The following is a 12,670-nucleotide window of genomic DNA, read 5'->3' as shown; positions in this document are numbered from 1 at the left end:
CTTTACTTTATATCTAAACTAAACACGGATACACATTTAAACTTATATATATATATATATATATATATATATATATATACATATACAACCCTTCTAATCAAATACATTTCTTTAGTGGTTAAAAAAACTGACATTAAGAAAAAATTTTGTTTTAAAACAAAATCACAGATGCCACATTTATTCGAACCTATTCAAATTACTACATAATAAATATAAAGGACTTTTTTATTTATACATAAAACTTTTATTTAGTAATTAGTAATGGGTATAATTGGAAAATGACAGAGGTCTGTTTCAGCCATTCTCCAAAATGGGAAAGACATGGCATGCAAGTAAAGGATCCCACAGATTTGGGCATACGTGACTCGGAGGAAGTCTGCGCAAAGCTAATTTTTTACGAACGCATACGCTTGCACACACGGCGTGAAAAAGTCTTCACATTGAACTCTTTTATACGTGGCACACTGCTCCAAGCAACGTCACTACCACTCTCTGCGCCACATTGACAGGTGTATTGCAGCTCTTCGTCCCTAGTCTGTTTTAATGGCCGTTAATACCACCTTTTTTTAATTTTTGCTTTTCCAAAGCTACAAGGCAACTTAGCCAATTTCTACAGTCTAATCAATAACTAAAATGTAAAAATGTTTTTTTTTTTTTTTGCCACAACACAATAAGCACAATATGTTGTGCTAAGACAGGTGACGTCTATAACCGCGCTGCTTAGCTTCCATCTTCACAGACAATGCCAGCATGTGGAATATGAGGAAACCAGTAACTGTGGTTTCGAAAGCAATTTTTTTTAAATACTTCATTGATAACAGAATTTGTACTGCTTCCTTTTGTCCTTATGGACTTGCCAAAAATCTGTGGTGTATACTGACAATGGATTGCAGCTCTTCCTGTTCCTTGCAAAGTCCAAAAGTCCAAGGTACCAAAGTAAAAAAAAAAGCATCTAGAATTAAAAAAATGTTTTAGAGATTAAAATGTAACACTTTGCTTCTGTTCATTTTCTGGCATAGCAAATGTTTGAAAATAGGATTTCAACACACAAATTTGTCCAATTCTGTTAAATATAAAATCAAAATAAACCTTAAAGTCCACTTTATTATTTATGAATAATTATTTATAAAGGACCGCACATCTTAAAGCTGGCAGCCGGTCAGATCAGTCAAACATGTTCTACATATGGTGGGTCACCTACATCACATGATCTTTCTCCATTTGTCCTGCTGTTTTGTTGAAAACTGTAAGTGAATAGAATTAAAATCGACTCTGTTAAAAACAAGCATGCCTCTTGTGACATCACAAAAATCCAAAGGCAAGTGATTGGAGTTATTTTGAGTAAATTCTTTAGTATTTTTTGTGCTATTTTCCATATCTTTTTGTATCAGTTAAAAGTTATGGGGACGAGTAATACCCTCATTACTGTTTTACCTTTGCCATCTATAGCAATATCCATCAAGGTATGGTGGTGATCAGAGTAAACTCCTGGCTCAAAAATGTTAAGTTGAACCTTCTGCAACTCAAATGCTTCAGTAATTATGTCAAAATTGGTGAAAAGTTTCTAATTTGCCCTAGTGCTTACCAATCCTAGCTGCTCAGCTGGTTACTTGTGCATCTTGTGATGTCGCTGACCCAAAAACACACAAAGCAGAATTTTTGTCTTTTTCTTTATTGTGCTTTTAATAAAATGTATACAATAAAAGTTTACAATGGAAGTGCATACTTTATTACCTAGCTGTAATGTTTTTTTGTCAGTGTACTTCAGTTAATGAAAAGATACATCACTGGATAGCATCTTTAAGCATTTAGGAAACTAACACTAAATGGTAATTATTATCGGTGTAAATAAATACAATTTAATTAACGAGCATTAAGGCTTTCCTTTTGGGTCAGTCCAAGAACAAGCAGATCTAATAATACCGAAGGAATGTTATGCTGACTTTTGCTTGCACATAATCCTGCGAAATATGCAAGGCCTATCCAACTACTTTTAGTCTCGAGTACACTCAAAAACCCTGATTTAAGCACTGCACACCAAGGAATAAAAAAACTTTCCTCTAAGGGGGTTTAATATAGTGCTGCATCTTTATTTCTAAATGTTCACACTGATGCTCTTTCACTTCGTTAAAGAGCAGGATTACTTTGTGACTACCCTTAGACGACCCAGGAAGCAAACATAGCAAGACAAGCTATGTTTAAAATATCAGGCTACACATTTCCAAATCCTGGGACAAGAAACCAAGAGGAGATGGAATACTTGACATGGTGCCACTCCTCAAACAGGCCTTTATTGGGGCAAGCAGTTCCAAAAGTCATATCCAGTCATAACATGCACCCATACAACATAAACACAGTAACAAAGCATGGTCAAATGCCCGTCATCGCTCAGATGTTTACACAGACATCTGCATGAGTAAAGACACCCTGGGGCCTACCGGAAAGGCCCGTTTGTCTCCTCTTTCTGGTACCTCAACTCACCATGGAGTTGGTGTATGCAGAGAACATCCAGCACCATACCAATTACTGCGTATTTTGGGTGGGCAGAACCAGGCCCAAACTGGGACTGAGATGGTCCAAACCCACAGCTTGCAGAATACTCAGGCAAAGAAATGTGCTGAGAGGAGAGAAAAAAAAATCACTTGGACACATGTAAAATCAAAGAATAGACCCAGGTTGGGAGCCAGCATTGCTAAATATTCCCATCCCTACCTTGGGTTTTTGCTCTGCCAGAGCTGGAAACTGGTATCAATTTGAACCACTTAAAATCCTTCAGGTAGCAAAACTAAAACAACACAGTGTGACAATAGTAAATGTTCACATTTAGGTGGCAATAAGGCGTAGCTGCAAAGAGCTGTTCCAGATAAACAGATTTTAAAGTAATAACCAATTTCACAAACTAGCATAAACAGCTAACAACACCACTTTTGAAGTTGGTCAGCTGGACTTCAATTCAAATTCAATAATACTTTATTAATCCCAAAGGGAAATTAAATGTTGTTGTATCTCATATGATGCAGGTTTCTTCAAAGAGCCATTGTAGATGGTGATGGCTATGGGGAAGGATCTCTTGTAGCGGTCTGTCTTACAGCAGATCTGAAGAAGCCTCTGACTGAAGACACTCATGTCTCATGAAGATGATGCTCAGGGTTCTCCATAATGTTCTTCATTTCATGAAGAACCTTTCTTTGTACAACAATCTCCAAAGGTTCCAGAGGAGTTCCCTGAACAGAGACAGCCTTCTTTATCAGCTTGTTCAGCTTCCTTTTTCCAGATCCACTCCTAAAGGAGTAGTCTGCGTATGTATATGAAACTAAACATGCTATGAGAAATGGGCTGTTGACTAAAATTGGTTGAGTTTCAGTTTGGTAGCCCCGACTGGTGAGCAACCAGTCAGAGACTCGGATCTCCTTCTATTCAGTGAACATGCCATACTGGTGGGCTAACACAAGACGCTATCTACAATGCTCTTCAGTGTGGAAGTTGTTGATGTAAGAGAAAGTCTGATATTTTGAGTATCAGTCAGGTGATGAACAATTAAGTAAATGAGGACTTAATTCAGCTACTGGCAGATATCAGCTATTTAAACAGAAACTGCGTTTTCTATGAAGGCATGTTGGCTGTTCATTCAGGTCGCTCCAAAAAAAAGCCAAAGCTTTGAAAGTTGCTCATTTGACTGCTTCGCCATTTCTGGTCACTTCTGTTTGGGCAAGAAAAGGAGCATTTTATCACGACAGCAGACTTCAGCAGATACCACAAAGGCTGAACATATTACAGCTAAGCTGCTCTGTTTGATCATTTTGAGCTTTCAACTTCTGTTACGGAGCATGCTGGAACTGGAAATGTTGGCAGCCTTTTTGAAATCTCACAGACAAGGTAGGTATCTACAGTCTCTTAGTGGTGTCCAAACCTTTCGCCATGCGAGCAAGTTAAAGGTTCTTGAGGGCGACAAACATTTGGATATTTTTTAAAAGAATGCTAAATTTCAAATTTTTAGCACAATTGTTTGGGAAGGTTTGTGTCAACATTATCACCACCTACTGGCAGTGCATAAGTATAACAATATTTTGGCTTGTAATTTTATATATTCCATAGATGTCGATTTTTTTTTTTTTATGGAACTCCATCATAGTTTTGTCTTGGTCATAAAATGATTAAATCGGCCTTGGCAGATCAAAGCTTTAACAAATCGGAGATCGGAAGTCAGTGATCGGCATTTCTCTACTTAAAACACTGCTAAAGTTGAAACGCGTAGTCCAATTCCCCTTTGAGCATACTCAAAGCTATTTGTAGAGATTGGAGATATCAAGACTACGTGACCCCTGAGGGAGAAAAGTCTCAACAACTCAGAGTGAGAAATGTTTGTTGGGAGAGCATCTAGCCTCGTTCCATGTGGCTGGCAGTAACAGATAGCCTCAGGCCATCTAAAAGCCTTTACATTTAAAGGGAGAATTTATGATCAGGTGGTTTCAGGTTTGCGTCCAAGACTCGGAAATACCACACAAATGCTACCAATGGAGCAGATAACAATAACCTCAGCAGGTGCCCAGTCTGTTGTGTGAGCACAACAAATAAGAGAAATGGTGATTTGCCACAAAGCAGATATGATCACATGGTGCTTCCTATTTTAAGTCTGTTTATCTTACTGCCGACTTTCATTGTCTCGTGAACATGCTGATTGTCCCAGAGAGACACGTGCACACGTGCGCACACACACAAACACACACACACACGCACTGCTTGGGAGAGGGATGTCTCTAATTTCAGACAGCTGGACCCAATTACTCCCACTTGAGAGAACCTTCGAGGGATGGGTATTAAGTAGATTTTCAAGCCTTTACTTCCCAGGAACTTGTTTGCAGGCACTCCCAAAACATCCAGCCATGGTGGCCCAAAAACTTTAACTGGAAGATGTGCAGCATTGGCAGGCATAAAGAGTTTAAAAGACTGAGGGACAATAACTCAAACTAATTGTTCCATCACTATCAAAAACCCTGTTTTTATTCCAGAGATAAATCTGATTGGACTACACTGGGGATAAACTAAGATCAACTGTTTAAATGGTGAAAACTGAACTTACATAGCACTTTTCAATCGTTACTGAACAATTAAAGCACTAGAGCCACATTCAGCCATCCACACTCATAAATGCACATGCAGTCTTACACCATTTTAACAGATTGTAGACAACTTGGGATTAAGTCCCTTCCCCAAGAATAATTTAGCAAATCAGAAAGCTGTAATCAAACATGCAAGCCTAATCCACCATGATGATTGACCAGCCTTGCAGAAACTCAAAACGTTTAGCATTTTCAAATCAGATAATGTACAAGGAGCTATCAAGGTGCATTGTCTACTCTTTGTTGCACTCCCACATTCTTCTGTGTGGAAGCTGTTACTGAAAGAAGACCAAAACTCAGCTTGTCGTTTGTTCATTGGGGCTACAACACTGAGACTTTTGCTGCATGTCTTTCCTCCTCTCTCTGCCAATTTTATGTCCATATACTATGAAGTCCAATAGTGCCACAAAAATAAAAAAAGTAAACTCTGAAATCAATTGTCTTATTTTTATAGTAAAATCCTATTTTAAAGTGACTGTCTTACACTATTATAACATTGGATCTGCTTCTCTGCTCATTGCAGGAATGCTACAAAACAAATATTTTCTATGCTGTTTATTTTATTTCCGAATAAGGAAAACCTGCATCGGCAGGTTATGGCTTTACAAAAACTTGAAATCAGAAATTAAAAAAAAATAAATAAATAAATAAAACTCTTATCTGTGCATCTTTACCCAACATGGTTGTTTAGCATGGTGGATTTCCCTTTTATCGCTTGAATGTATCCATTAAATTATCTAGTTATTCAATAAACCTACTAATTAGAACATATTTAATCACTTTGACCTGTCACCAATCAATTCAGCTGCAAAACCTTATATTGCTTTTGCATTTACTCACAATACTGTACATCAGGAGCTTTGCAAACAAGAAAAAGTAATACATGGCAAAATGATGTGTTGTGAGCTAAGAAATGCTTTCACTGATGGGTGTAACAACATAATTTAAAAAACTCAATCCCAGACTAAACAAGAACCGAAGACAACTTACCAGTCCAGCAATAGGTGTTGGAAGCCTGTTGACCTTTTTGATGATGCCAGGCTTGATCTTGTTTATCAGACTGTAAGCAGATAAAAGAGATGGAGAACATCAGGGAAAATTAGAGGGTAAGCGAAAGAACCAGCTCATTGCTTCCCAAACTACGAAGGAATGAGCAGGACTTGTTGCACAGTCCTGGTGGTGTTGCGTGTTTACGACTTGGTTTAATGGTGGCCACCTGGCTTCAGTTTAGTAAATCACCAGTGCCGCGCCATGGTGTAAACAAAAATGGGCCCTGTGCTTCCAAAAACATGCCCCACCACTGCAGAAGCAACACCAAAACTAACCCAAATAACCACATTTAAACCAAGAAAACAGCTATGGTTTTAGGTAGAGGGCAATAGATTGTGGTGCTATTTAAACCACTCTGAAAGAATGTTATATACTGACAGTCAAAATAAAAAAGAAGAAAACAAAACCAAATATCTGCAATGACAGCCTTTGCAATAAGGCTTTCTAAAAATGCTGCACAAATAAATTGACAGCACAAATTCTGAGCAGAGATATATCTTTCAATCTTCATCTATACTTGTTTCAGTTTTGAATTTAGTATAAAAATAAGTTCAGTTTCAAATTTAATAGGTTTCCAGCATAAGTTGCTCCAGTTGCTATCCATCCTCCACCTTTCTGAGATCAGGTTGCAGAGCTTACAGATCCAGGGGGGAAAGTCAGACATACCTCTGCCCAGAGACATTAACCAGCTATTCATATGAATTTATGAGAGATGCACTCAAAATAAAAATCAGCTGTTAATTGCAATAGGATGATTTTTAGCTGAATCCTCCCTGATGGTCAAGCAGTGTATGGCTGATCAAAAACTCATGAATCTGATCTTTTCCTGACAAGTGAAACCACCACATGTAAGCACAGCCAGGACGCCCTGACCACAGCACTGTTCCATGTGGAAGTTGTTACCAAGTGGAGAAAACTCAAAGTTTATTAACGAGGTCAGTTGAACATCAGAGATGCAAGAAGCTATTTAAAGGAAACTGTATTTTCCACAACATGTTGGGACATGCCAGCAGTTAATTCAGGCTGTGAGAAAGTGCGAGAGAGCTATACTTTTAGCAGATACAGGTCCTTCTCAAAATATTAGCATATTGTGATAAAGTTCATTATTTTCCATAATGTCATGATGAAAATTTAACATTCACATATTTTAGATTCATTGCACACTAACTGAAATATTTCAGGTCTTTTATTGTCTTAATACGGATGATTTTGGCATACAGCTCATGAAAACCCAAAATTCCTATCTCACAAAATTAGCATATTTCATCTGACCAATAAAAGAAAAGTGTTTTTAATACAAAAATGTCAACCTTCAAATAATCATGTACAGTTATGCACTCAATACTTGGTCGGGAATCCTTTTGCAGAAATGACTGCTTCAATGCGGCGTGGCATGGAGGCAATCAGCCTGTGGCACTGCTGAGGTCTTATGGAGGCCCAGGATGCTTCGATAGCGGCCTTTAGCTCATCCAGAGTGTTGGGTCTTGAGTCTCTCAAGGTTCTCTTCACAATATCCCACAGATTCTCTATGGGGTTCAGGTCAGGAGAGTTGGCAGGCCAATTGAGCACAGTGATACCATGGTCAGTAAACCATTTACCAGTGGTTTTGGCACTGTGAGCAGGTGCCAGGTCGTGCTGAAAAATGAAATCTTTATCTCCATAAAGCTTTTCAGCACATGGAAGCATGAAGTGCTCCAAAATCTCCTGATAGCTAGCTGCATTGACCCTGCCCTTGATAAAACACAGTGGACCAACACCAGCAGCTGACACGGCACCCCAGACCATCACTGACTGTGGGTACTTGACACTGGACTTCTGGCATTTTGGCATTTCCTTCTCCCCAGTCTTCCTCCAAACTCTGGCACCTTGATTTCCGAATGACATGCAGAATTTGCTTTCATCCGAAAAAAGTACTTTGGACCACTGAGCAACAGTCCAGTGCTGCTTCTCTGTAGCCCAGGTCAGGCGCTTCTGCCCCTGTTTCTGGTTCAAAAGTGGCTTGACCTGGGGAATGCGGCACCTGTAGCCCATTTCCTGCACACGCCTGTGCACGGTGGCTCTGGATGTTTCTACTCCAGACTCAGTCCACTGCTTCCGCAGGTCCCTCAAGGTCTGGAATCGGCCCTTCTCCACAATCTTCCTCAGGGTCCGGTCACCTCTTCTCGTTGTGCAGCGTTTTCTGCTACACTTTTTCCTTCCCACAGACTTCCCACTGAGGTGCCTTGATACAGCACTCTGGGAACAGCCTATTCGTTCAGAAATGTCTTTCTGTGTCTTACCCTCTTGCTTGAGGGTGTCAATAGTGGCCTTCTGGACAGCAGTCAGGTCGGCAGTCTTACCCATGATTGGGGTTTTGAGTGATGAACCAGGCTGGGAGTTTTAAAGGCCTCAGGAATCTTTTGCAGGTGTTTAGAGTTAACTCGTTGATTCAGATGGTTAGGTTCATAGCTCGTTTAGAGACCCTTTTAATGATATGCTAATTTTGTGAGATAGGAATTTTGGGTTTTCATGAGCTGTATGCCAAAATCATCTGTATTAAGACAATAAAAGACCTGAAATATTTCAGTTAGTGTGCAATGAATCTAAAATATATGAATGTTAAATTTTCATCATGACATTATGGAAAATAATGAACTTTATCACAATATGCTAATATTTTGAGAAGGACCTGTATGTTATAGTTATTAAAATCACACAAACCTTATAACAGCAGGTCAATCAGATGCCCAAACTAGCTTAATTGGCCTTTTTCCGCTTGACGCAGCAGTGGCTACTACAGCAACCTCCACCTGGATTGATGGAGCTTTTCGCCTTATCTCTAACATAGATAGGCCAGTAACAGACAGAAGCAGCGAGGTCATCACTGTTGATAAAGCACTGATCCATCTATTCATGTCCTGCTCCATCTTACCATAACTTCTGAACTAGACATCGTAAAACTTAAACTCATGCGCTTGAGAACATAAGTTCAAAGAAGGTGAAATCTATTTTCTTCTGTTTTAGAAACATGATCTTGGACCCAAAGGAACTGACTTTCCTTTTGAGCCATTTCACCCTTGCTTGCAAACAGCTCCTGATAGTTGAAGCATTTTTGTACATGACTTTACTTCCACTAAATCCAACCACCACAACCAGTTTATCTTAATCCAATTACAACAGTTGAGTAGCGTTGCATTAATCATTGCTTTTGGGATCAACCATCAGATGATGTCTTCAGGATAACACAGCAGTTTAAACTGTGAAACACGAAGAATGTGGTTCAGAAAAGATAAGCGGATGTCTGTGTTTGCCCAGACTACAGTTAAGGCAGGTATCCAATCTACAGGTCCTTCTCAAAATATTAGCATATTGTGATAAAGTTCATTATTTTCCATAATGTCATGATGAAAATTTAACATTCAAATATTTTAGATTCATTGCACACTAACTGGCTGCACGGTGGCGCAGTTGGTAGCACTGTTGCCTTGCAGCAAGAAGGTCCTGGGTTCAATTCCCGGCCTGGGGTCTTTCTGCATGGAGTTTGCATGTTCTCCCTGTGCATGCGTGGGTTCTCACCGGGTACTCTGGCTTCCTCCCACAGTCCAAAGACATGCCTGTTAGGTTAATTGGTCACTCTAAATTGACCTTAGGTGTATGAATGAGTGTGTGCATGGTTGTTTGTGTGTTGCCCTGCGATGGACTGGCGACCTGTCCAGGGTGTACCCCGCCTCTCGCCCATAGACTGCTGGAGATAGGCACCAGCTCCCCCGTGACCCACTATGGAATAAGCGGTAGAAAATGACTGACTGACTGACTGCACACTAACTGAAATATTTCAGGTCTTTTATTGTCTTAATACGGATGATTTTGGCATACAGCTCATGAAAACCAAAAATTCCTATCTCACAAAATTAGCATATTTCATCCGACCAATAAAAGAAAAGTGTTTTTAATACAAAAAACGTCAACCTTCAAATAATCATGTACAGTTATGCACTTAATATTTGGTCGGGAATCCTTTGGCAGAAATGACTGCTTCAATGCGGCGTGGCATGGAGGCAATCAGCCTGTGGCACTGCTGAGGTCTTATGGAGGCCCAGGATGCTTCGATAGCGGCCTTTAGCTCATCCAGAGTGTTGGGTCTTGAGTCTCTCAACGTTCTCTTCACAATATCCCACAGATTCTCTATGGGGTTCAGGTCAGAAGAGTTGGCAGGCCAATTGAGCACAGTGATAACATGGTCAGTAAACCATTTACCAGTGGTTTTGGCACTGTGAGCAGGTGCCAGGTTGTGCTGAAAAATGAAATCTTCATCTCCATAAAGCTTTTCAGCAGATGGAAGCATAAAGTGCTCCAAAATCTCCTGATAGCTAGCTGCATTGACCCTGCCCTTGATAAAACACAGTGGACCAACACCAGCAGCTGACACGGCACCCCAGACCATCACTGACTGTGGGTACTTGACACTGGACTTCTGGCATTTTGGCATTTCCTTCTCCCCAGTCTTCCTCCAGACTCTGGCACCTTGATTTCCGAATGACATGCAGAATTTGCTTTCATCCGAAAAAAGTACTTTGGACCACAACAGTCCAATGCTGCTTCTCTGTAGCCCAGGTCAGGCGCTTCTGCCGCTGTTTCTGGTTCAAAAGTGGCTTGACCTGGGGAATGCGGCACCTGTAGCCCATTTCCTGCACACGCCTGTGCACGGTGGCTCTGGATGTTTCTACTCCAGACTCAGTCCACTGCTTCCGCAGGTCCCCCAAGGTCTGGAATCGGCCCTTCTCCACAATCTTCCTCAGGGTCTGGTCACCTCTTCTCGTTGTGCAGCGTTTTCTGCCAAACTTTTTCCTTCCCACAGACTTCCCACTGAGGTGCCTTGATACAGCACTCTGGGAACAGCCTATTCGTTCAGAAATGTCTCTCTGTGTCTTACCCTCTTGCTTGAGGGTGTCAATAGTGGCCTTCTGGACAGCAGTCAGGTCGGCAGTCTTACCCATGATTGGGGTTTTGAGTGATGAACCAGGCTGGGAGTTTTAAAAGCCTCAGGAATCTTTTGCAGGTGTTTAGAGTTAACTCGTTGATTCAGATGATTAGGTTCATAGCTTGTTTAGAGACCCTTTTAATGATATGCTAATTTTGTGAGATAGGAATTTGGGGTTTTCATGAGCTGTATGCCAAAATCATCCGTATTAAGACAATAAAAGACCTGAAATATTTCAGTTAGTGTGCAATGAATCTAAAATATATGAATGTTAAATTTTCATTATGACATTATGGAAAATAATTAACTTTATCACAATATGCTAATATTTTGAGAAGGACCTGTACTTAAATCCAAGACCATAAGCAGCCCTCAAGCTTTCTATTAGTAAGGTCCAACAGTCATATTATATGACCTTTCTCCACAAAAATTTATGATACACAGTCAGCAAATATTTTCTATTCCTTGAACACCTAGTTATGCATAAATGAGCTTAGAAAGTCAGTTATGGGAAGTTGCTTTAAAAACAAGCAACTAAAGAATCCATTGTTTCAAGGATACAGAACTCCATATGAGGTGAAGCTATTTGCTGGCTGCAGGCGGATGGGATAGGCTGTCAATAGACGTAAAGAAGGGATGTAAGTGGGGTGGGGAGGGGGTCATTCGGCTTCATGTTGGTCATTTAATGTTAAAACAATGGACTTGCATGAGATTAAACACACATACTTAAGCTGAGTAGGATATAATCATGTGTGAGAGCAACACTGAACATTCCTTTCCAAGCAAGAAACTGTGATATCTGCAACACAATGGGAGCAGGAGGTTGGGTCTATAGGTGAAGGTGATTTAATCTGCCTTCCTCTTCCTCGTGCTGAGAATAGACGGACAGCTCAATGATTGAAAAAAGAAAAAAAACTGCTAACAGTGTTGTTTGCCAGAGTCAGGCCCCAATCAGCAGAGTGAGGCGCTTCTTCTTCTAGCGGCTGCCGATAAAGGTTTGGAAGACTGCCTGGGCTGCTACTAATTACAGCCTCCTGCTGATATGTGCAGATCACATCACTATCCGTTAAGCAGTTTGCAGACATACGCACACATGCACACAGTTTCATTATGCTCTGCCTTACAAACTTCTTAATTGAGAAGAGTTATTGAGTCAATGCACAAGCAAATGTCGCAAAGACAAAACTCATAAAACTGATCCTCAGGCTCATCGTTGATCCATTTGGGTAAATTAGAAAGCAGCATGCTCTTAATCTTACAGTGGTCAAAGCTGAAGCTTTTTCATTCACTTCACAGCTTCTCATTACAGCAAGGATGGCACCCAGCCCGATTCACAGATTCATAACATCTGTCCAACAGACAACACAACTCCTCCTGAAACAGATTGCCTTTTTTCCAGCAAGGCATGAGAGAAAGTCTGATCGTGATAACATCAAATGACTACAAATAACAGCCTCCATTGTTCCGTCTGGGAAACCCTGGCTCAGTTTATGCAGCTAACAAACAAACAGCAGCCTGGCAGGGGGTCTGCCTGGGAAAT

General features: G+C 40.4%; 1 protein-coding gene across 16 annotated transcripts in view; it reads right to left on the bottom strand.

The window, feature by feature from the left end:
* lmo7a (LIM domain 7a) overlaps positions 1-12,670 on the bottom strand; it is a 70,362-nt gene that overhangs the window by 47,182 nt on the left and 10,510 nt on the right. For all 16 annotated transcript variants that reach the window (XM_047369753.1, XM_047369755.1, XM_047369744.1 and 13 more), the window contains one exon: positions 6,111-6,180. The gene's annotated coding sequence lies outside the window, so the exon portion shown is untranslated. The remainder of the gene's footprint in view (positions 1-6,110; positions 6,181-12,670) is intronic.

The sequence above is a fragment of the Girardinichthys multiradiatus genome, chromosome 7 (assembly GCF_021462225.1).
Source record: "Girardinichthys multiradiatus isolate DD_20200921_A chromosome 7, DD_fGirMul_XY1, whole genome shotgun sequence".
Classification (NCBI taxonomy): Eukaryota; Metazoa; Chordata; class Actinopteri; order Cyprinodontiformes; family Goodeidae; genus Girardinichthys; species Girardinichthys multiradiatus.
Note: the sequence above shows the minus strand (reverse complement) of the source record. Positions and strands in the feature narration are given on the sequence as shown.